The 26,404-nt window shown below is 44.6% G+C and overlaps 1 long non-coding RNA gene across 1 annotated transcript; it reads right to left on the bottom strand.

The window, feature by feature from the left end:
* Positions 1-5,128: 5,128 nt before the first annotated feature.
* Positions 5,129-26,179, bottom strand: LOC137320594 (uncharacterized). The gene is made up of 3 exons (XR_010962596.1): positions 25,958-26,179; positions 5,392-5,483; positions 5,129-5,278 (listed from the first exon to the last, which is right to left on the bottom strand). It is a non-coding gene; the product is annotated as an uncharacterized lncRNA (long non-coding RNA).
* Between the last annotated feature and the right edge of the window lie 225 nt (positions 26,180-26,404).

Here is a 26,404-nt window from a genome sequence, read left to right as displayed (position 1 = left end):
AGATTTCACAGAGTAGTGTTTGGAAGAAAGTTTCGCACAGAATGGATTTTTAAAAAAACCTTTCAAATAAAAGCCGAATGTGACAGAAACACTGGATGGGCAAATTTCCAAATGTACAATTGCAAACTCTCCATTTGCACCTCAGGTTACGATTTTCTACCTCGCTTTTAATCCTGCCGAACAGACGGACAGTTTATGAGAATGGTACGTGATGACCAGGGTAAAAGTTAAATGGTGTATTGATTTTGAGAATAATTGACAGAATAATGACCACTGAGAAGGCAATGCTGCAAACAATGATACAAGAATCGCACATTAGTAATAACAAGGAACGTTTGCAGATACAACACGCTTGTACTCTAACATGGCATGCCACGTGACCTGTGATGTGTATTAGGAACACCCCATGGGCATTGAAATGATTCAGGCAGAAATGAAAGCTAAGATGCATGCAAGAGTCTGCAGCCAAGTGGTGAAACGGCCCAGTACCCAACTTTTCTCTGCTAGCTACTGAAGTTGAGGTGAAGCTGCAGCAGATACTTCTCAGGAGGTTGGTCCTCTCAGCCACTTCTCATCAGTATCCCTGTTGGTCAATATTACAGCATGATTACAAGGAGTTGGAGCCAAACCGTGGGCCACAGCTCACTGGGTGTGCAAGCTTGAAGCTGCATGATAGCTTCAGACATCTTTGCAGTAGATGATATGGCTCTGCATGTGCCTTGTTGTGATGACCCAAACCCCTGTGAAGACAGTTCCTCAAAATCATTGCCAAACTGGTTACAATCCCCACCACTTAAAACATCCACGTTTAAAACGGGCAGTCGCTTATATCGGCCAAAAAGCATCCGCCAATATCCGTTTGCATTAACATCAATTTTGTAGTTACTGGTTATAATGTCTTAAGTGCTCCATTTATTTCGGGCAGAAACAGCTGTGCTTACTCACTAATTCACATCTCATTAAGGTGCGTTGAATGCAAGAACAAAGACAAGTAAATAACACCTCATTAAGGTGCACTGAATGTGAGAACAAAAATAAGTAAATAACAAAAATAAGAACAGAAAATGCTGGAGAAGCTCAGCGAGTCAGGCAGCATCTGTGGAGAAAGAAACAGAGTTAACGCTTCAGGTCGAAGAGCTTCCGTGACCCATGAAATACCGGCCACCGCGTGTAGTGGGCAAGACGCTTTCACGCGAACGGGCCCACTATAAATGATGGGAACTGTAGTTATGGATAGGGTTAGTGGTGTCTTGGTGTGGAATATCCAAGTAGGCTGTTGATTATTGTGAAAGGCCTTTTCTCATGCAGTGCCACTGAAAGCATGACATACTGTGATTAGGGTGCTTTTGAGAAAGAATCCAAAAGTACATCTCCTACATTATGGTGTATAGTGAATGGTGAAAGACCATGGGCTAGAATTTGGGCCAAGTAGCGCCCTTTGTTTCCACGTTACATGGCCTCCCGAAGTGCCAAGATGGCATCTTGGCTGTGCACGCACGGTTCCAGCGTGACTTGTGCTGGACGCCATCTTGGTATAGGTATGCGCAAATACTGAACGCCGGCAGCGTGTAAAGTAAGGAGAAAATGGATGATAGACACCATTTTGGGACTTAACACTCCACTCAACGCACGGTCTTAATCACGATCATCTGAACGTGTTTTAGAGTGCCTGGAGAACCCCCCCACCAGCGTTATTTAAAGGGACCATGCAGGATGTACAGGTTAATTACTGGATTATTGCTTCTGGGTGCTGATGCATTTGTAACTGTTTTTGGAGGTCCCTTATACTTGAATACAAGGACACAGGGACATGACCTAACATTTAGAGCCAGGATGTGCAGGAGTGAAGTTAGGAAACGCTTCTACACGCAAAGGGTGAGAGAAGTTTGGAACGCTCTTCTGCAGACGGCAGTTGATGCTAGCTCAATTGTGAACTCTAAATCTGAGATTGATAGATTTCTGTGAACCAAGGGTATTAGGGGATATGGGGCTAAGGCGGGTATATGGTGTTAGGTCTCAGGTCTACCATGATCTCAAGAATGGCAGATCAGGCTCGAGGGGCTAAATGCCACTGCCACTTGCTGCCTCCTGATATGCGTCACATTCTCCTGCAAGAAAGCGGGATGTGTGTCTGTGTGATGTGCCTGTCGTGGTTGAATAGCTGCCAGTGTGTGTGGCCTGTGAGTTAAGCATTAAGTCCCAAAATGGTGTCTCTCACTTTAAATCAACGTTGCACACTAATTGTATCCATTTTCTCCTTACTTTACATGCTTCCGGTGTTCATTATCTGCGCCCGCGCTAACTCCTATATCAAGTTGGCGTCCGGTGACCGTCAAGCTGGATACGTGTGTGCGCAGCCAAGACACCATCTTGACACTTCGGGAGGCCCAATTTAGCACCCATTGTCCCTTTAAGAGATTGGGTCTACTCCTTCTGGTGGAAAGTATGCATTTACTTCAATTGTCGTGTAAGACCTACTTTTCAGCGCTGCTTAAAGGTAAGTCCACAGGCTGGACAAAGTTCTGATCCTGCCTGCACAGGGTACACCGGACACGGGTTAATAGCGGATCGTGCTACCCGCGCCCAATAATAAGCTTTATCCAATTTCCTCCTCCCCCCCCTTTATTTTCCCAGTTGGGGAGTCAATGGTGAGAGGTTGTTAGTTTAAAATAGTCAGTAATACAGTGAAGCAATAGATTAGTAGAAATTTCTATGTGCAAATGGTCTTTGGAGCATGGAATGCTTTACTACGTGGAGTGGTTGGGGCAGTGATTATTGCATTTTTTAAGGGACAGTTGGATAAATATTTGAAGCACAGGGATATGGGGAAAGAGTAGGACAGTGGGATTAGTTTTGGCTTGCCCAAACGTGGTGCTGACACAGACATGATGGACTGAATGGCCTCCTTCTGTGCTATAAAACTGTATTGCAACAGTGACTACACTTCAGAAGTACTTCATAAGCTGTAAAGTGCTTTGGAATATCCTGAAGTCGTGAAAGGCGCGATATAAATGCAAGGTTTTTCTTTCGTTTACATTTAGTCAGGCATTCACATAGAGAATCATAGAATCATAGAAAGGTTACAGCACGGAAGCAGGCTATTCTGCCCATCGAGTCCGCGCCGGCTCTATGCAAGAGCAATCCAGCTAGTCCCACTCTCCCGCCCTATCCCCGTAGCCCTGCAAATATTTTCCTTTCAAGTACTTATCCAGTTCCCTTTTGAAGGCCATGATTGAATCTGCCTCCACCACCCCATCGGGCAGTGCATTCCAGATCCTAACCACTCGCTGCGTGAAAAAGTTTTTCCTCATCTCACCTTTGGTTCTCTAGCCTTATTATCTTATATCTTAGTGAGGCCACTGGGTCTGCAGACCCAGTTTCTTTAGGGAGTAATAGCTTCTGGACGGTCCAATCGCCTGCCAAAGTGAAGTATGTTCATGTCTATCAGCAGAAGCCAGTGTGTGAGCACCAGGGAGGTGAGCCACAGAGCACCTCTTATGCAGCCTGAACTGCCTGGCATTCCATTATCGGCCCAATCAGTTCTGATGTTGGGTATTCTCTATTGGGAAGCCCGCTGTCACTAGTAATGGTGTGGTGGTGAGGAGAATTGGTAACAATATTCAACCTGAATGCCAGTAGAAACAAAATTAATACCGATATTGGGCCCCATTTAAATGACCCAGCGAGCTGTGGATAAATGGCGGACATCCCCGGGCAACTCGCCAGTGAATCGGCATTGAATTTCAGGCTGCTGCATCGCTTGGAGAAGGGCAGGGGTTTGTGATCGGGTGGGGGCCAAGTGGGAGCTGACATCGGTCTTCGGTACTCCAGCTCCTCCTGGCTCCACATTCAGTTAAGTATTTTTTAACGAACTTACCTTTTGGCGGTGACCTTAAGCGGTCCCATTAGGGATGGTCGGTTAGGCCGCATGTAGACCTGGTTTTCCTCGAGGCAGCCGGACCGGCGCCAGCTATGTTCAGGGCAGACCAATTTTGGACAGGGGGCCTCATTCAGACATCAGGCCCCTTATTTGCATATGCAAAGGGACTAATGCCTGTTTCAGGAGTGGGCCCTGGACGCCTCTTTTCTGCCTTTACCAGGATGACGGGCGGCGTACCTCTGACACGGAATGTGTGTGCGCGTGCCGCTTGTCATATTGGATGCTTAGGCGCCCGTTTTGCGCCTGAAAAGGCCATGATTTCTCCTGCCCCCAATCATCACATCCAACTGACACTGGAATGGCTTCAACGGTTTTTACCTTTACTACTTTACCTGACAGATCATTGCAGGCATTAATCACTCCGTGTAAAGAGGTGCCTCCTGACATCGGTTCCTGAACGTGTTAGAAGCTTGTTTATTAGATACAGTTAAATGGAATCTGGTTGCTGTTCTGAGACTTGTAAACAGTAAATAGGGTTATTGATGCCCAAAGCCAAATTTGTGTCACATCAGGTGAAATCTTTTGAGGTTAACAAGTTATTTTCAGTCAAGGATATCAATATAATGCCACAAGCTGCAGGAAGCTAAAGGTGCCTGGAGACAAAGGTTAGTTAATTTCTTTTGATAACCGTCAGATCTTCTCTTTATAAATACTATTTTGCTTGATTATATATATATATCCACAGAGGAACTTCTCAATGTCTTTTTCATCCTCCCAGATCTCTGTAGAGCAATGAAGACTAAGGAATTTTGCAAATTGGCTGTTGAATAAGAATTGAATTTTTAAAAAAATGATAAAAATATGCCTAATTATCAATTGAACAGTTATCATTTAGTTTGCAGGCTACCTTGGATTTCATGCTTTATGAACTGACCCATTCTACGCAACACCTTACCTCAAAAAAGGCCGCAAAACTCTCAGTTCTTTGTCACCAGTTCCTGTCCTTTTAACTTTATTATCCTGGGTACCAGCCAAGGATAGTTGACTGAAGAGGTTTTGTTTCCCTGCGGGCCTGAAAGCCAGTTGAATTGTGAATTGAATATAATCAAAGAGTGACTGCAAGGATCACAGAGAGGTTTGTGCACACTGGCCGTGAGCCACTAGCCTATAATAAGTATCCTTTAGATTTATCTGACAATAGCACACAGCATAACAATGAATCTTTTTTTTTAAAAAACAATTTTTCGGAGATTGTTGTAGATCTGGATGTTATCACAAGACAGTAAATTTATTCAGAGATTCAGTTAATGTCACAAACCAAGAGACTGAGGTTCCAATAGTTCATAGTTGTCCTCTGAAATGCAGCTTTGAAATCAATCCATTCCTTTCCATGATGTACTGTAAAATGGATGACATATTCGCAATAAGAAAACTGCTGCATATGCAAATTGTGGCAGTGCTACAAAATATTTCTTTAATTAGAACCATTCTGTTAAATAAAACGACTTTACCTGCACCAAGCAGGTGCATTCTCTAGTTTGCTAAGGCTCAATTCACCGGCAACACTGCCCAGTTCACGTGCAGGATTCTGCAAACCCGGATCCTGCCAACAAAAACAATAATCTAGCTCTAATACTGATCAGCACTACAACTGTAAAATAAAAGAAAGAGATTGCATTTCTATAGTGCCTTTCATGATCTCCCAAAGTGCTTTACAGCCAATGAAGTACTTTTCAAGTGTCGTCACTGTTGTAATGTAGGATATATGGCAGCCAATTTGCACACAGCATGGTCCCACAAACAGCAATGTGATGATCAGCAGATCGTCTGTTTTTAGTGATGTTGGTTGGGGGATAAATATTGGCCAGGACACCGGGAAGAACTCCCCTGCTCTTCTTCGAAATAGTGGGATTTTTTAAGTCCACCTGAGAGGGCAGACAGGGCCTCGGTTTAACATCTTACGTGAAAGACAGCACCTCCGACAGTGCAGCACTCCCTCGGTACTGCATTGGTGTGTCAGCATAGATTTTGTGCTTAAGCCTCTAGGAATGGGACAGGAATCCACAACCTTCTGATTCAGAGGCGAGTGGGTTACTAGTGAGCTACCTTTTTATACAACTTTAAAAAGGTGCTGACATACTGGCAGCTGCTAATAAGGCGAATTAGCTAGAGAGAACCATAATAAAAGTGCATTAACATCTTATTAGCATCTACCAGTATATTAGCACCAACTTAAAGGCACTTTCACATTACAGGAGTTTAAGCAATGGTAGCTACTTCAAAAAAAACAGGAATACCAGATACTAAAACCAGCCCTGTTGCGTCACATGTCCTGGTAATGGCAGGAAGAAGTGCACTGGCAGTGGGAGTACAGTAGATAGCGTACCATTTATCTGTTCGACTACCATGTGTGGAACATAGGAATGTGCAGGACTAGAAATGGCCATTGTGTTTTTATCCAGCTTGTCCCAAAGTTCAAAATATTTGACCTTGATCTTCTCCGTTTGGCCAGTAAACTGGACAGTGGAGCGGGCAGTCCGCCCATTATAGAACCTGGCCAATATTAATTTCCAGTGATTAGAACTGTGCACAGTACTCTGGGCGGGACTGAGTATAGTATAGGGAGCAGAACTGTGCTGTTATGTGTCCATTTAGTCAGTGCTCTAAATAAACTTATCACCATTATCACTTTTCAGATGCTGATGGGCCATGTTGTGCATTCCCAGAGCATTCCGTTTTTATTTCAGACTATGGAGAAACAAGTCCCTCCATAAGCATGAGGCGACTGTCAAACGCAAGAGATTGGAGAGCCTGATCCACAGAATTACTCACTGAATCACTGGGGGAATGCTTAATGACTGAAGTTACAGTTTATACAGTCATTCTTCTAGTCATACAGTATGGGGAATAAATCAAATAAATGACCCAGTGGCAGTCATTTACAGAATAATGAATCACTGCAGTGTCAGTTTGTGCTACCTGTGGGTCGTTCACCCTCGTAGATTTTATGCTCCATTTATTTTCCATGTATACCCAAAGCAGTGAAAAAGATCATTCATTTGCTATATAGCTAGCTGCCTGTTAATTTAAATTTTTTTAAACATAATTTCCCTCTATTTCTACCCCTCTTTCCCAAGTTAGGCCCCACTGACGATAATATTTTCCTGGGCAAGGTGAAAGTAAACAATCAGAATTTTACATCGAGTTATATTGAACTTACAGCACAGAAACAGGCTATTCGCCCAACTGGTCCATACCGATGTTTATGCCCCACAGGAGCTTCCTCTCACCCGACTTCATCTCACCCTCTCAGTATATCCTTCTATTCCTTTCTCCCTCATGTACTTATCCAGCTTCCCCTTAAATGCATCTATGCTCTTCACCTCAACTACTCCATGTGGTAGCAAGTTCCACATTCTCATCACTCCCTGGGTAAAAAGTTTCTCCTGAATTCCCCATTGGATTTATTAGTGACGCTCTTATAATTATGGTTCCTAGTTTGTGTGCATGATGTCACTCATGCCACTTCTTGGTTGAACTCTCAAGCAACATCCTTTGGGAAAGATGGACTACAAATGACAGTTGAAATGGGGATTAAAATCTTGATCCTGCCAGTTGAGATTCCAACATGTTGTGCTCCTTTTATGAATGATTTTTTTTTGTGGCCATTAATGTGAGTTAGCAGTGGGCAATGGAACACGCTGTCAATTCAGGTGCCCAACAATCAGTCAGCATCAAGCACACTCGGTTTGGTATAGCACAGTCAGATGCAGAACAAGGCCCCAGCCATGTGCCCTCAGCCTCAACCTTAGACATGCAACCCGTGCTGTACCAGGGTGGGTGTCATTTCCGTTGCCCAGACCAGCCAACTTTGCTGCCTGTCTGGATGAGATTGCCTATTAGTGCCAGATTTGTGGGCACTTTTAGGAAATGGGTTGAGGCTGTCAAAACCCATTTAACATGGGGCTCTTGTCACCTGAAGTTCCTCCCACACGTTTCTTCCGCAATCAAATCCAAGTTGCAGAGGTTGAGAAATCAGTGCAATCATTGCACTAGACTGTCTTTGGCCTATAAATTCGCCTGTGCAATGCCCTCTTTTCGGGCGCTAACCGGCCTATTAAGCCCCCAATTTGGCAGGCACGAAGCACGTGCAGGTTTCCGTCCAGAAGCGTATCGCCCACCATATTGGAAAAGGAAAAAAAAACTGATGTACAATGCCCACGCCTGCAACAGGCGTTAGGCCCTTTGCATATGCAAATAAGGGGCCTAATGCCTGCTTGAGACCCCCCACTACAAGATTGGTTTGCCCTGTGGCAGCCGGTGCCAGCATGGGCTGCACCCAGTAAAACCAGACCTTGGGGGCCACCTGCTACCAAAAAGGTAGATTTTTGAAATTCACTGACCTGAATATGGAGATGGTAGGAACAGGAGTGCTCCTTCCGACCCCACATTTAAAGAACACGGGCAACCACTCCACCCTCCCTCCCCCCGATCACCACCACTTCCCCCCCCCCCAACCCTCCGATCCCCCTCCTCCGCCACTTCTCACACCCTCCCGTCACCTACCTGAGGGCTGCTGCGACGCTAGCAGCGGCTCGATCTATGTTGACTTCGCCCGTTGGCCACTCGCACCACACCGACTCCATTGAAATGAAGGCCTCACTTGTACTACGTGCCCCCTGGTACGCCCAAGTATGGCCGTGCCCGAATTTCTACCCCGTAGTTTTTGTTTTGTACTTATTTTAATGTTTATAGATTCTCTACCAACATTATAACACTGCAGAAATACCAATTCACTTCACGAATACCTACTGTACCTTGTAACTCAATGATAATTTTAAAGAGGACAGTGACCTGCCGATCAGCAGCATCAGAACCATAAAGGTGGGTTTTATGCAACTTTGTAATTTTTAAGGAAATGTCTTACAAGTGACAGAGTGGTAATAAAAAGCTTTACCTCATCCTAATAGTCAGTTTTGTCTTGGGGGAGCATTTTGAACAGATTTAGTAGTCCTTCTGCCTCCAAATGTGTCCTGAGATGAATTTGAAATACTGATAATACAGCCTACTTGGGAATCACTAACGACCATATATAAAAAAACAACTGACCTTGTGGCTTTGTACACTGTGAAGGTATTTTTCTTCTTTTCAAATGCACAGCAATACTTTTGTCCCGGTACGCATTAACTAAAATGTTGCACTTAGTAAAAGGCTGACTCACTTTAACATTGCTTCAAAGTACAACAGACTACAATGGGAGCTGTGCAAATCTTTCACAGTGGGGGTGAAAGGTATTGGGAAGAGCTCATATTGATTCTTGATTAGAGAGGAAACTGAAACAAATTTGGCAATACATCAGAGACCATTAAACCCATCGAAGCTCACTCCTCTATTAAGCTAACTATCCCATGTTAGTATCCAACTGCATTTTGAATGTATCTATAAGACCATAAGAGCTAGGAGCAGGAGTAGGCCATTCGGCCCCTCGAGCCTGCTCCGCCATTCAATGAGATCATGGCTGATCTGATTTTTACCTCAACTCCACTTTCCCGCCTTTTCCCCATATCCTTTGACTCCCTTGCTGATCAAAAATTTGTCTAACTCAGCCTTGAATGTATTCAATGACTCAGTCTCCACAGCTTTTTGGGGTAAAGAATTCCAAAGATTCACGACCCTCTGGGAGAAGAAATTCCTCCTCATTTCTGCCTTAAACGGGCGACCCCTTATTCTGAGACTATCTAATGTTTTTGTCTCCGCAACCTTTCATGGCAGTTTATTCCAAACATCTAGCACTCTTTCAGTGAAGAAATTCTTCTTAAAATGTCTATTAAACTTACTTTTCACTAATTTTAATGAATGTTCTCTAGTCTGACTTTCCTGTCTTCTTTGTAGACTGTGGGCTAGAAATTGGGCCGCGTAGCGCCTGTTGTTTTGCGCTATGCAGCCTCCCGAAGTGTTAAGGTGGCGTCTTGGCTGCGCACGCACGATTCCAGCGTAACGTATGCCGGACGCCATCTTGGTATAGGTATTAGCGCATGTGCAAATACTGAATGCCGGCAGCATGTAAAATAAGGAGAAAATGGATACAATCAGTGTGCAACACCGATTTAAAGTGATAGACACATTTTAGGACTTAACGCTCAACTCAACACACAATCTTAACCATGACCATCTGAACATGTCTTAGAGTGCCTGGTGGACCCTCCACCAGTGCTATTTAAAGGGACAATGCAGCTTTTACAGGTTAATGGCTGGATTATTGCTTCTGGCTGCTGGTGCATTTGTAACTGTTTTTGCAGGTCTCCTATACTTGAATACAGGGACGTGGCCTAACATTTAGAGCCAGGACGTGCAGGAGTGAAGTTAGGAAATGCTGCTACACACAAAGGGTGGGTGAAGTTTGAAACCCTCTTCTGCAAACGGCAGCTGATGCTAGCTCAATTGTGAATTCTAAATCTGAGATTGATAGATTTCTGTGAACCAAGGGTATTAAGGGATATGGGGCTAAGGCGTGTATATGGAGTTAGGTCACAGATCAAATATTATCTCATTGAATGGCAGAACAGGCTCAAGGGGCTAAATGCCACGGCCACTTGCTGCCTCTTGTTATGCGCCACCTTCTCCTGCAAGAAAGCAGGACGTGTGTCTGGGTGATATGCCTGTCATGGTTGACTAGCTGCCAGTGTGTGTGGCCTGTGAGTTGTGGGTGGGTGGCTTGTAACAGTGGTAATGTGTAAGGGTGAGAGGAAGCATCTGATTGGAAGAGTTGAGTACTGATGGAAAGAGATTATTGGTATGTGGGTGATGAGGGGTGTAGTGTGTGGAGCAGTGGATGCAGCTAATGGTACAATTGATAGGAGACGCCACTTGATAGTTGACCTCACTCACCTTGCCCACTCATTTCAAAGCATTGAACTTCTTCCTGCACTGCATCCATGTACATGATGTTGTGCGCCTGGCATTGACTTCGTCCCCCGCTGCCTCCCACTGCCTTTTGGGTATATGTCTGGAGGGTCTCTTGTTCCCTCTGCGGATATACGATGTCTCTCCTTCTGTCCTCCTCTTGCACCAAGGCCTCAAGTGCTTTAGCAGAGAACCTTGGTGCATGCACTCTCGCAGGCCTGGTACAAACTCAGATCGGCAGATTGATGAGGCCTGGCATGCAGATTGGAGGATGTGAGATTTAGTAGTGTGCAACCTTTATTCAATGTTTTAACATAACTCATCAGTGTGTAAACATAGGGATGGGACTTGCATGTGTGTTTTACATGTGTGATGTCTGATCTCTGTTCAGACTCCGTGCAGACAGCAGACTGTTATTTATAGCAAATAACAGGTCCCGGCTACCTTTAAGAGATTTTAAGAGACTTCCTCCCTTTAAGAGATTGGGGCTCCCCCTTCTGGTGGAAAGTACGCATTTACTTCAGTCATCGTGTAAGGCCTGGATTTCACGGTTGCTTGACGGTAAGTACTGAGGCTGGATGAAATTCTTGTCCTGCCTGCGCAGGGGCCATCGAGCGCGGGTTGATAGCGGATTGCTCTACCTACGCCCAATAATAGGCCTTAACCAAATTTTCCCCTTTGAATCTTAAGCTAAATTGATTCCATGCAGCTCAATCATTCACACTTAGGGTCCATCTCAGTACCCTTTCCAATTCTTGTACACTTTTTTCTGGCATAGTGACTAGAACTGAAAGCTATACTCCAAGTGTGGTTTGACCATATACTTATGATGCAACTTTTCAACACATGTGTACTCCTTTACATTTCTCAGTGCTAAATTACACTTGCTATTTGTCTGGCTAAAGCATAACTGATGTTAAAGAAAGAAAGAACTTGCTTTTATATAGCGCCTTTCATGACCTCAGGACATCCCAAAACGCTTCACAATCAACGAGGTACTTTTGAAGTGCGGTCACTATTGTAATGTAGGGTAAGAAAGCAGCAAATTTGTCCACAGAGAGGTCCCACAAAAAGCAATGAGATAAACGACCAGGTAATTTGTTTTTGGTGGTGGTGTTGTTTGAAGAATAAATATTGGCCAGGACATCGGGGAGAACTCCCCTGCTCTTCTTTGCAAGGTGCCATGGGATTTTTTTTAAGTTGACCTGAGAGGGCAGACAGTACCTTGATTTAACGTCTCATCCGAAAGACTGCACCTCTGACAGTGCAGCACTCCTTTAGTGCTATACTGAAATGTTAACCTAGATTATGTGCTCAAACCTCTGGAGTTGGGCTTGAACCCATAACCTTCTGATTTAGTGGCAAGAGTATTAGCACTGCTCCAAGATGTATACCCTTCTGCCAATCTTTAGCTGCACCTTTGGTTTCTACTGTTCCCTCCATTTTAATGATGTCACCAAATTTGATAAGCTTACATTTGGCTTTAATACCCAGCTTTTTTATGTAGATTAGAAATAACAAGCTTCGAGACACTAAGCCCAGTGGAATTCCTCCTCCCCCATTGACATCATACCGTTCACAAGATCTGTTTTTTTTATTTTCGCCGTCTTGATATTCAGTCCCATGTACTGATATGAATTCCCTTGATTTTGGTTGAATTGGAACTCTTTCGTGTGGCACTTTGTCAAAAGCATTCTGAAAGTGAAAATAAATTGTATCATAGGGAGTTTCACCACTACTTTATCTGTCATGGCCTCAAAGTGTTTTTCTGGCAGCATATTCCTCTTCCAAACCATGCTGGGTGTTTCTTATTAACCTATTGTTATACGGACAATCTGTCATCTTTCTCCATAGAATTGTTTCCGTTATTTAACCTGTAACTGATGTTAGGTTAGGCTAATGGCTCCATAGCTGCCTGGTTCAGACTTGTCACCCTTTTTAAATATAGGCGCTATGTTTGTTTGTTTCCATTCCTGCTGAAGGTCATCAATGCCCAACTGTTCAGAACAGTCACTGTTATTTATATCTGAAGCCAAAACAATTTTACTGGCGCCAACTGACAAAGCCACTCATTTACTTCCATTTGTGAACTCTCTTCTTTTACCAGAGATGGATTAAACAGCAGACTGTTATTTTTAGCGAATAACAGGTACCGGCTACCTTTAAGAGATTTTAAGAGACACCCTCCCTTTAAGAGATTGGGGCTCCCCCTTCTGGTGGAAAGTATGCATTTACTTCAGCCCCTCTCTTTTAGTTCTCTGACAATGGGCCAAATCTCACTGGAGCGGGGCATCGAGGCGGCTAAGGACGAGATGCCATTTGCGCAAAGCAAACAGCGGAGCAGCGTAAATCAACCAGCAAGTTCTGAAGATTTGCAACTCACGGTGTATCTCTTAATCCCCTGAACTTGCTGGCCGGTTTGCGCATTAATAACAGCGTGCGTCGTTAACACACCGTTATTTTATCAACAAGATCTGATGTTTAAATCTGCTTTTGAGCACTCTGTGACATTATTTCGTAAGTAGAATGCTTCCACTGCTGTCCCCCTCTACATTAGCCCATCTACCTTCCTCTTAATATCTGCAACTTTAACCCTTAACAGACAAAGCAGTTCCCTGTTAACTTTATTTTTTTACACAGCAAAGATACCTTCCATTAATTGTTCCATTGAATCTCCTGCTGCTACAGTTTTCCTTCTCTTTACATCAAGCTTTTCCAGTGTTCTACTAAAGCTGCTCTGACCTTTCCTCCATCGTGCCCTTCTTAAGTAAGACCCCAACAGATGAAATTTTGAGGAAAAACAGAATACCTATTTTTCTCCATTATTAACGATCTGCTAACGACATCTTATTCTCAGATATTTCACTTATCAAGTTCCTGCAGTTCCATTGTTGGGTCATTAACTGTACAGAAAAAATGCCTTTCTCCCTTTTTTCTGTTAGTGAAGGAAATTTGAATGTTATCCAGTCCCGAGAACTTATTTGACAATGTTACTTCCCATGTTATTCCTGTTACCAGGGATGAGGGACTTCAGTTATGTGGAGAGACTGGAGAAGCTGGGGTTGTTCTCCTTAGAGCAGAGAAGGTTAAGAGGAGATTTAATAGAGGTGTTCAAAATTATGAAGGGTTTTGACAGAGTGGATGGAGAGAAACCGTTTCCACTGGCAGTGGGTCGGTAACCAAAGGTCATAGATTTAAGATAATTGGCAAAAGAATATAAGGGGAGATGAGGGGAATTTTTTTAACTGGAGTCCACCATCCTCAGTATTCTGGTAAATCTCCTCTGCACCTTCTCTAAGGCCTTTTTATATGTGTTTCCTATATTGAAACCCAAGCTTTACTTTCTGGGTACTGACCAGCAGCAAATTATTACAAAAATAACAAATACACATACATCTCACTTCTGTAACACATTTCTGAACTCACAGCTTTACTTAATGGGTACGGTAGCATAGTGGTTATGTTACTGGACTAGTAATCTAGAGTCATAAGTTCAAATCCCACCACGACAGCTGGAGAATTTAAATTCAATTAATTAAATTAAATCTGGAATTAAAATACTAGTACCAGTAATGGTGGCCATGAAACTACCGGATTGTTGTAAAAACCCATCTGGTTTACTAATGCCCTTTAGGGAAGGAAACCTGCCGTCCTTACCCAGTCTGGCCTATATGTGACTCCAGACCCACAGCAATGTGGTTGATTCCACTCAGTTGTAAAATCTCACTTAAAAAAAGTCACAATAAGAATAAAACCAGATGGATCACCTGGCACCAGACACGACAAAGGCAAACCAAGCCCAACCAAGTCCAGTCGACCTTGCAAAGTCCTCCTCACTAACATCTGGGGACTTGTGCCAAAATTGGGAGAGCTGTCCCACAGACTAGTCAAGCAACAGCCTGACATAGCCATACTCACAGAATCATACCTTTCAGCCAACGTCCCAGACTCTTCCATCACCATCCCTGGGTATGTCCTGTCCCACCAGAGGTGGTGGTACAGTGATATACAGTCAAGAGGGAGTGGCCCTGGAGAGACCTCAAGATTGACTCTGGACGCCATAAAATCTCATGGCATCAGGTCAAACATGGGCAAGGAAAACTCCTGCTGATTACTACTGACCGCCCTCCTTCAGCTGAGGAATCAGTCCTCCTCCATGTTGAACACCACTTGGAGGAAGCAAGGGCACAGAATGTACTCTGGGTGGGGGACTTCAATGTCCACCACCAAAAGTGCCTCGGTAGCGCCGCAGCTGGCCGAGTCCTGAAGGACATAGCTGCCAGACTGGGCCTGCGGCAGGCAGTGAGCAAACCAACACGAGGGAAAATCTTACTTGACCTCGTCCTAACCTACCTGTCACAAATGCATCTGTCCATGACAGTATTGGTAGGAGTGACCACCGCACAGTCCTCGTGGAGATGAAATCCCGTCTTCGCACTGAAGACACCATCCAAAGTGTTGTGTGGCACTACCGCCGTGCTAAATGGGATAGATCTAGCAGCTCAAAACTGGGCATCCATGAGGCGCTGTGGGCCATCAGCAGCAGCAGAATTGTATTCCAGCACAATCTGTAACCTCATGGCCCGGCATATTCCTCATTCTACCATTACCAACAAGCCAGGGGATCAACCCTGGTTCAATGAGGAGAGTAGAAGAGCATGCCAGGAGCAGCACCAGGCGTACCTAAAAATGAGGTGCCAACCTGGTGAAGCTACAACTCAGGACAACATGCATGCTAAACAGCGGAAGCAACATGCTATCGACAGAGCTAAGCGATTCCACACCCAACGGATCAGATCAAAGCTCTGCAGTCCTGCCACATCCAGTTGTGAATGGTGGTGGACAATTAAACAACTAACGGGAGGAGGAGGACCTGCAAACATCCCCATCCTCAATGATGGTGGAGTCCAGCACGTGAGTGCAAAAGACAAGGCTGAAGCGTTTGCAACCATCTTCAGCCAGAAGTGCCGAGTGGATAATCCATCTCAGCCTCCTCCCGATATCCCCACCATCAACAGAAGCCAGTCTTCAGCCAATTCAATTCACTCCAAGTGATATCAAGAAACGGCTGAGTGCACTGGATACAGCAAAGACTATGGGCCCCGACAACATCCCGGCTGTAGTGCTGAAGACTTGTGCTCCAGAACTAGCTGCGCCTCTAGCCAAGCTGTTCCAGTACAGCGACAACACTGGCATCTACCAATAACCTGCTCACCGATGCTCAGTTTGGGTTCTGCCAGCACCACTCGACTCCAGGCCTCATTACAGCCTTGGTCCAAACATGGACAAAAGCTGAATTCCAGAGGTGAGGTGAGAGTGACTGCCCTTGACATCAAGACAGCATTTGACTGAGTGTGGCACCAAGGAGCCTGAGTAAAATTGAAGTCAATGGGAATCAGGGGGAAAACTCTCCAGTGGCTGGAGTCATACCCAGCACAAAGGAAGATGGTAGTGGTTGTTGGAGGCCAATCATCTCAGCCCCAGGACATTGCTGCAGGAGTTCCTCAGGGCAGTGTCCAAGGCCCAATCATCTGCAGCTGCTTCATCAATGACCTTCCCTCCATCATAAGGTCAGAAATGGGGATGTTCGCTGATGATTGCACAGTGTTCAGTTCCATTCGCAGCCCCTCAGATAATGAAGCAATCCGAGCCCGCAAGCAGCAAGACCTGGACAACATCCAGGCTTGGGCTCATAAGTGGCAAGTAACATTCACGCCAGACAAGTGCCAGGCAATGACCATCTCCAACAAGAGAGGGTCTAACCACCTCCCCTTGACATTCAACGGCATTACCATCACCGAATCCCCCACCATTCACATCCTGGAGATCACCATTGACCAGAAACTTAACTGGACCAGCCACATAAATACTGTTGCAACAAGAGCAGGTCAGAGGCTGGGTATTCTGTGGCGAGTGACTCACCTCCTGACTCCCCAAAGCCTTTCCACCATCTACAAAGCACAAGTCAGGAGTGTGATGGAATGCTCTCCACTTGCCTGGACGAGTGCAGCTCCAACACTCAAGAAGCTCGACACCATCCAGGACAAAGCAGCCCATTTGATTGGCACCCCATCCGCCACCCTAAACATTCACTCCCTTCACCACCGGTGCACTGTGGCTGCAGTGTGTACCATCCACAGGATGCACTGCAGCAACTCGCCAAGGCTTCTTCGACAGCACCTCCCAAACCCGCGACCTCTACCACCTAGAAGGACAAGAGCAGCAAGCACATGGGAACAACAACACCTGCATGTTCCCCTCTAAGTCACACACCATCCCGACTTGCAAATATATTGCCGTTCCTTCATCGTCGCTGGGTCAAAATCCTGGAACTCCCTTCCTAACAGCACTGTGGGAGAACCTTCACCACACGGACTGCAATGGCTCAAGAAGGCTGCTCACCACCACCTTCTCAAGGGCAATTAGGGATGGGCAATAAATGCCGGCCTCGCCATCGACGCCCACATCCCATGAACGAATAAAAAAAAAATCACAGTTGCATTTATATAGCACCTTTTGCATTGAAATGTCTCAAAGTGATTGACGTAATTAAATACTTTTTGAAATGCAGTTACTTTTCTTACGTAGAAAAATATGGCCGCCGTTCTGTAGTGAGCAATGAGATAAATAGTGGTATTGGTTGAGAGAAGAATGTTGATGGGCATAGGCGGGTACAGGAGTACGCTCTGCTCTTCCTTGAATAGTGACAACAGTTTTTTTAAATTCACCTGAATCACTGGTACAGGCAGAACCTTAGTTTAATAATCCATTCGAAGGACAGACCTACAACAAGGGTTTGGTAGTGTAGTAGTTTATGGTACAGGACTAGTAACCCAGAGGTTCTGAGTTTAATTTCCACCATGATAAGTTACAAAATTGTATTTGATAAAGCTGGTAATTTGAGGGCTATTACTAGAAAAAATGGCCATGTAAATTGTTTTGTCATTAAAAACCCAATTGGTTCACTAATCCAGTCTAGCCTACGTGTGATTCTACTCCACATTATGTGGTTGACTCTTATTGCCCTCTGAAGTGGGCTAGCAAGCCACTCAGTTGTCAGAGCAATTGGGATGGGCAATAAATGTGGCCTTGCCGGTGTCACTCATACAGTGGTCCCTCAGTGCCGCATTGGAGTGTTAGCCCAAATTATGTGCCCCTGTTGTGGGGCTCAAAGATGGAATCTGATGATTCAGAGGTGACTTTCAAAAGGGAATTGAATAAATACTTGAAGATGAAAAATTTGCAGGGTTATGGGGAAAGGGCAGGGGAGTGGGACTAATTGGAGAGCCGATATAGGATTAGGGATGGGCAATAAATGCCGGCCTCACCAGCAACGCCCACATCCCATGAACGAATCTTTAAAAATGGGCCGAATGGCCTCCTTCTATGCTGTATCATTCTATGATTCTACGATTCTATGAGTGTGCTACCAGCTGAGCCAAGTTGTCACTAGGGTGCACTGAATATTTCTGTTGCCTTGGTCCAGTTTTGACTGAATACGTTTCATGGAGCTCAAGGTGATTTCAATGGTGATTTCTTGTTTGAGTCAGATTTGTCCCTTATCAATTGTTTTAATTGGTGTTTTACACATTGTGCATCTTACCTTGAAAGCCCTCTACATTAGTGTTGCATTACTGTCGGTGACGATGCAGCACATTCAACAGTAAATGTTTAGTGAAATTACCCCATATGTCCAGGCAAAAATAACTGATGAAAATTTAGTCCTGTGCCCGTAGCCAGAGAATCACCTGCAATGGCTTTTCTTCCCGCTCCCACGCTGTTATTTCTGGAGTCCCCCAAGGATCTATCCTTGGCCTCCTCCTATTTCTCATCTACATGTTGCCCTTCGGCGACATCATCCGAAAACACGGCGTCAGATTCCACATGTACGCTGACGACACCCAGATCTACCTCATTACCACCTCCCTCGAGCCCTCCACTATCTCTCATTTATCACATGCTTGTCCAAAATGAGCAAAAATTTCCTCCAACTAAATATTGGGAAGACCGAAGCCATTGTCTTTAGTCCCCGCCACAAATTCCATTCCCTAGCCACCGACTCCATCCCTCTCCCTGGCCACTGTCGGAGGCTGAACCAAACCGTTCGCAACCTTGGCACTCTATTTGATCCTGAGATGAGCTTCTGGCAACATATCCGCTCCATCACCAAGACTGCCTACTTCCACCTCCATAACATCGCACGTCTCTGCCCGTGCCTCAGCTCATCTCCTACTGAAACCCTCATCCATGACTTTGTTACTTCCAGACTGGAATATTCCAATGCTCTCTTGGCTGGCCTCCCATCTTCCACCCTCCATAAACTTGAGCTCATTCAAAACTTTGCTGCCCGTATCCTTACACGCACCAAGTCCCATTCTCCCATCACCCCTGTGTTCGCTGACCTACATTCGCTCCTGATCTGGGAATGCCTCGATTTTAAAATTCTCATCCTCCTTGATCAAACTTTTTGCCTCTTTGCCCTGCCCTTTCCCCATAACCCTGCAAATTTTTCATCTTCATCTTCACCTGTCCTAATACCTCCTTATGTGGCTCGGTGTCAAATTTTGTTTGATAATCGCTCCTGTGAAGCGCCTTGGGATGTTTTACTATGTTAAAGGCGCTATATAAATGCAAGTTGTCGTTGTTGCTCGCTGACATTGGCTCACGGTCCAGCAACGCCTTGATTTTAAAATTCTCATCCTTGTTTTCGAATCCCTTCTTGGCTTCACTCCTCCCTATCTCTGTAACCTACTCCATTCCTACAACCCTCTCTGCGCTCCTCCATTGGCGGCCGTGCCATCAGCTGCCGAGGCCCTAAGCTCTAGAATTCCCTCCGTAAACCTCTCCGATTCTCTACCTCTCTCTCCTCCTTTAAGGCGCTCCTTAAAACCTACCTCTTTGACCAAGCTTTTGATCACCTGTTCTATGTGGCTCGATGTCAAATTTTGTTCGATAGCCCTCCTGTGAAACACCTTGGGACGTTTTACTATGTTAAAGGCGTTATATAAATGCAAGTTGTTGTTGATGATTTTAAATTTTAGGAACTTGACGATACTAGAGGAAAGATAACAATGATTAACGTTGGAGAATGCCTTTGAAATAGCCTCAATTCCAAATGGCTGCAGAGTGTGATGACTTTGGGCTGGTAGTAGGCACCAGAAGATGGCGCTCTACACATGTTTTTGTTTCCGTCATGGTGAGGTCGAGACTGTCACAGTTAAAAAATAAAATCATGTACTTGGTAAGTGAATATTGATCAAAACTTTAAACGGAACTAATAATGCTAAACAACAACACGTGCATTTATATAGCACATGCCACAAAGCCTCAAAGCATTTCACACAATGGATTACCTTCAATTGCAGTTGCTGTTATGCATGCAAACAGAGGCGAAAATAAGGGTGATTGGAATGTAATAGATGTCTCTTTAGTTCTAAATGTGAGTAGAATTGTCAAGACTGATACCCATGTGTATTAGTAATCGAACTGTGGCAAGCTCAGTTGGAGATCCAATGCTCCAAACCCATGATCTATCCAGGGTGAGTTTTCTGATAGCAATAAAAAAGAAAGACTTCAATTGACCTCAGGATGTCCCAAAGCGCTTTACAACCTATGAGGTACTTTTGAAGTGAAGTCACTGTTGTAATGTAGGAACCGCGGCAGCCAATTTACGCACAGCAAGGACTCACAAACAGCAATGAGATAAATGACCAGATCATCTGTTTTTCAGGTGTTGGCTGAGGGAATAAATATTGGCCTGGAGTCTGGAAGAACTCCCCTTGCTCTTCTTCAAAATAGTGCCATGGGATCTTTTACATCTACCTCAAGAGGGCAGACTGGACCTCAGATTAACATCTCATCTTCAACAATGCAGCACTCCGCTGTCAGCTTAGATTATATGCTTAAGTCTCTGGGAGTGGGACAGAGCTGAGAGTGCCACCCGCTGATCCACAGCTAACATTGTGAGGAAACTTTGATCAGAGGGTAGAGATTTCCCGACAGCAAGTAGCTGCACTGAGGCAAGCCCGAGAGTGGGTCTCTACGCCACCTTCTTCTTGGCAGTAAGAAGCACCAAGAAAAAAAACAATACTGAAGAAAATAAAAAGCCATGATGTGAAAGGATATATAACACTGAGTGCTAGTTTATTAAAAAAGTAAATGGATTACGATTGAGCTGAAACCAATTGTGTGAGATAGATTATTTTTTGGTTGTGCATCACATTTTTAACACGTGCTTACAAAGTTTGAAAATATCTTTGCAGAGAAATGCCTTTAATTCTGAGTGCACTTATTTCTATGGCGACAGGGACAATTCATTGCAGTCTGGTGTTGATCTATAGCACATTGGAGTCCCAGTGAATGGGAATGTGGATGTTCCATATATCAGGCAGAAAGAGAAATAATTGTTTGGGAGCTGTTAACCTTTGGTGGAATGTTTGAGCTGATGATCACCGATAGCGTGCAAGGACAGCCAGAAGGAGCAATTTGTAGAAGGATACTGGCAAGATGGGCAACAACAACTTGCATTTATATGGCACCTTTAACATAGTAAAACGTCCCAAGGCGCTTCAAAGGAGTGTTATCAGACAAAATGTGACACCGAGCCACATAAGGAGACATGAGGACAGGTGACCAAAGCTTGGTCACAGAGGTAGGTTTTAAGGAGCGCTTAAAGGAGGAGAGAGTGGTAGAGAGGTGGAGAGATTTAGGGAGGGAATTCCAGAGCTTAGTGCCTAGGCAGCTGAAGGCACAGCTGCCAATGGTGGGACGAAGGAAATCGGGGATGCACAAGAGAAGCAGGGTGAGAAGCGGAGCAGTGACAGTCAACTTGGAAGGATAAGAACAAAGTGAGATTAAGGTGGGAGGGTGCATGTTTAAAGGAAGAGCTGACAACTGTGAGAGTTAAAGACATCATCAAGGCAAAGAAATGGCAACAGGAGCAAGAAAGAATTATCACAAGAGAAGAAGCATAGAAGAGACAGATCGATATTCTGATGATCGTTCTTTGCTTGACAGAAATGTTTGTTTCTTTTCTTTCATTTCCAGTATGAATGAAGATAACCAGGGCCCTGAGTAAGAGTAGTGTCAAAGGAAAAAGATAATAGACTAGCAGCAATAAGCCATCAGAAACACGCCTACAAGTAATTACACAATGAATTTTTCAATGGCTACTTAGAATAATGTGCCAGGGTAGAATTCTTTTACATTTGGATGGAGTTGCCAATGAAATAATTCCTTAAACATTAATCCTCAGCTCCCTTAATGGCTTAGAGGGAAAAAAAATGTTTCTGAGCCTTTGGTTCAATTCCCAGTTTGTATTTAGTTAGCTGATTTCAGTTGAGGCAGCAGTGGAGCCAAAGGGTCCCTGGGTTAGGGAAGAGACAACAGGCCATGATGGTGCCTATTCCTGATCGCTGTTCAGTGACCTCTGCTGGAACCTTGGTGTGGGTGCTGGCTGAAGCTATGCTCGGCTTCAGCTGCGATGAGTCAAATAACCGGAGAAAGATTAGAGAACAAAATTGGAAAGAAAACACACACACAAAAACGACCCAAGTCAAAATAATGGTAACGTTCTCAGCCTCACAACTAGAGGTGATGGAGGCTTCAGTGTTAGTTATGGCCAAGGACAAGTCCTGATCTGGAGACTGAAGAAGTTGGTGTCAAAGGGAAAGGCCTGAGGCTGCAAATGTAAGACAAATAATGATAAAAATTCGATTATGATTTGTAACAAATCTGAATGTTATCATTGAGGGCAGGAAAGAATTGTATATGCACTGATGGGGGAAACGTTCCTGAATAACTGAATAATTTCAAAAAAGTTTCCCATCATGGCCATTGTGTTTTTGACTTTCCATGAAATTGGTTGTTTCCTTAGTTTTTTTTGAACAAAAAGTGTAAATTTCGTGAATTTTGCATTGCTTTGTTTACATGATTCTTTCAACTATTTGAGTAAAAGTAGAGGAAAAAAAAAATTGTATAAGGCCTATCATTGGGCGTGGGAAGCGCGATCCGCTATTAACCCGTGCCCGATAGCCCCGTGCAGGCAGGACAAGAACTTCGTCTGGCCTCAGTACTTACCTTCAAGCAGCGTTGAAAAATAGGCCTTACACGATGATTGAAGTAAATGTGCACTTTCCACCAGCAGGGGGAGTTCCAATCTCTTAAAGGGAGGATGTCTCTTAAAATTTCTTAAAGATAGCTGGTACCTGTTATTTGCTAAAAATAACAGTTTGCTGTCTGCATGGAGTCTGAACGGAGATCAGACATCGCACACGTAAAACACAGATGCAGGTCCCGCCCCTTTTTAGAAAGTGATGAGTTATTTTAAACTTGCGCACCACTAAATCCCACATTCTCCAATCTGCTTACCAGACCTGACCGATCTGAGTTTGTGCCAGGCCTGCAAGAGTGCATGCACCAAGTTTCTCTGCTGATGCACTAGAGGCCTTGGTTCAAGAGGTGGACAGAAGGAGGGACATTCTATATCCGCCGGGATGGGAGGGGGGTGCGCTAGAAGCCCTCCAGACATATGCCCACTGCTCCACGCACTACACCCCAATCACCTACATACCAATAAAGTCTTTCCATCAGTACTCAACTCTTCCAATTGGATGCTTCCTCTCACCCTTATACATTACCACTGTTTCAAGCCGTCCACCCACGACTCACAGGCCACACACACTGGCAGCTAGTCAACCATGACAGGTACATAACCCAGACACATGTCCCGCTTTCTTGCAGGAGAAGGTGGCGCATAACAGGAGGCAGCAAGTGGCTTTGGAATTTAGGCCCTTGAGCCTGTTCCGCCATTCAGTGAGATCATGGTGGACCTGTGACCTAACTCCATATACCCGCCTTAGCCCATATCATCTCTTAATACCCTTGGTTCACAGAAATCTGTCAATCTCAGATTTAGAATTCACAAATGAGCTAGAATCAGCTGCCATTTGCAGAAGAGCGTTCCAAACTTCTCCCACCCTTTGCGTGTAGAAGCATTTCCTAACTTCACTCCTGCACGTCCTGGCTCTAAGTGTTAGGCCATGTCCCCTCTTCTTAGTATTCAAGTGTAGGAGACCTCTAAAAACAGTTACAAATGTATCAGCAGCCTAAGGCAATAATCCAGCTACTAACTTGTAACTCTGCGTGGTCCCTTAAATAGCACTGGTGGGGGGTCCTCCAGGCATTCTAAGACATATTCAGATGGTCGTGGTTAAGACTGTGGGTTGAGTTGAACGAACGTTAAGTCCCACTTTAAAGCAGCGTTGCACACTGATTGTATCCATTTTCTCCTTACTTTACATGCTGCTGGCGTTCAGTATGTGTGCATGCGCTAATACCTATACCAAGGTTGCGTCCGGTGCACATCATGCTGGAAACATGCATGCGTGGCCAAGATGCCATTTGGCATTTCGGAAGGCCACGTAGCGCCGAAACAATGGGCACCATACTGCCCAATTTCTAGCCCGTAACCTTTGAAACATTGCTAATTTTTGTGTTGAAGTAACAAGTTTTTAGGCAAATACATGTTTAGAAATGTGTAATAAAACCAGAAAATGATGGAAACACTCAGCTGGTCCGGCAGCATCTGTGGAGAGAGAAACAGTTAATGTTTTAGATCGATGACCTTTCATCAGAACTGTGAAAGTGAGTTTCAGTGGATACCTGATCAAGCGCGAGAATGGAAATAGAAAGTAATGAAGGTGAACAAGTAAAAAGACAAACGGAAATGTCATCGGCGAGAAGAGCAGAACTTCTTCAAGGTGGGCTTCCTGGAATGTGTGACCTTGGTCACGTTTTGGCTGGATTGCCTCAGTTACCTTTGAGCTGTTGCATGCTAGGCATTGTCAAAAGATTAAACTAGGAATAACTATGGATTGATTTCAGGGTTTTGATTGAGTAGATAGGGAGGAACCTTTTCCATTGGCTGGAGGGTCGGTAACCAGAGAACGCAGATTTAAGATAATTGGCAAAAGAACCAGAGGGGAGATGAGGAGGCATATTTTTACACAGTGAGTTTTTATGATCTGGAATGCACTGCCTGAAAGGGTGGTGGAAGCAGATTCAATCGTAACTTTCAAATGTAACTTTTAGACTTGAAAAGGAAAAAATTTGCAGGGCTATGGGGAAAGAGCAGGGGAGTGGGACTAATTGGAGAGCTCTTTTAAAGAGCTGGCACAGGCACAATGGGCCGAATGGCCTCTTCCTGTGCTGTATGATTCTATGATTCTATAACTGCTGATTTTTTATTGTTCATCCTTTTATCCACCATCTTTTTCTCCTTCCCTCCTCTCCTGAAGGTGTTGACGTCTTGCTGACGTATGATTCCATAGGCACTGGGCATCCTCCCGTCCCTCACCCAAAGGCAAGTCCTGTCAGTGGCAGAACTTTAGGCTGTAGGGGACATCACAACTAAGACCGATCCCAGCCCTCATCCGATGTCCACACACATTTGTATTTGCAGCGGGGGTTGGTAGCTAGTGATCAGGAGTAGGAATGTTCTCCTCGCACCCCCCCAACAAATCACAGGGGCACAGGTGTCAATTGTAGTTCCAATGCCACCTGGCTGATACCAACTAACTCCGCACCGATCAGGGGATCCGACCTGGGAACTTTCTGGTCTGCATGGCTCAGCTGTTTGTTGTCCCATGTAGGGTTCATCTCCTTAGTCTTTTTAGGGTCTGAAACGGAGGGACTACCAGTCAAAAACACAATAACTTCAGATCATAACCAATGCTCCTATTTTTTTGGACGTAAGTGCTGGTAATGGTTCTGCTGTTGCCATTTACAGCTCCTCTAGACCCATTTTTTATTTCTTTACTTGTCCCATTACCACCCTCCTTGCCTTGCACCATCATCCCTTTTGTCATTTAATCACTCCTGCCCTCCACCCTATCATAGACCTTCCCTTTCGTTCTTCCTCCCCTTCCTCACTCCCTTTGTCTGGTTCTGTACTCGCTTAAAAACTGTTAACTCTTTAACATCTTCCAGTTCTGACCAAAAGTCATCAACCTGAAACGTTAACTCTGTTTCTTTCTCCACAAATGCTGCCTGACTTGCTGAGCATTTCCAGCATTTTCTGTTTTTATTATAGACACAAGCCAATTCACTTCAAAAAGCTTTGCAATGTTTTATTAACACTTGACTTGATTAATTAACAGTTAATCATAATACAACCTTTGTTCTGGACAGTCTTGACACTCAAGAAGGAGAGGTAATCGGTCCCAAGTCTTTGAGGGTTCACTTTCAATGTCTTCCGTCTTCCTAGGTGGGAACTTCTCACCGTCGACTGCAGCAACTGAAGGAGCGAAGACAATCTCCTTATATCCACATTTTAATGCGTGCTCAGTGCATGGCCATTCACACAAACTCCTCCTACTCCAATCATGTGTCCTTGTTCACGTGCTTTTCTCTGTGGTTTGTTTATGCGTCATCTGGCCAACCATCAGCTTTGCTGAGTTCCTGATAAGTCCGTAAGTTCCTCCCACTTGTTGGCGGTGAGGGTGGAGAGGGTATGGGAGAAGGGATTAAGGAGATGGTTGGTCATGGAGATAAGAGTTTTTCAGCAAGGTTCTAACTAAACTTATACACACACACTTCCTTATCTGATGGATGGTCTCACGA

The sequence above is a fragment of the Heptranchias perlo genome, chromosome 4 (genome assembly GCF_035084215.1).
Source record: "Heptranchias perlo isolate sHepPer1 chromosome 4, sHepPer1.hap1, whole genome shotgun sequence".
Taxonomy (NCBI): domain Eukaryota; kingdom Metazoa; phylum Chordata; class Chondrichthyes; order Hexanchiformes; family Hexanchidae; genus Heptranchias; species Heptranchias perlo.
This window is presented reverse-complemented; position numbering and strand designations above follow the sequence as displayed.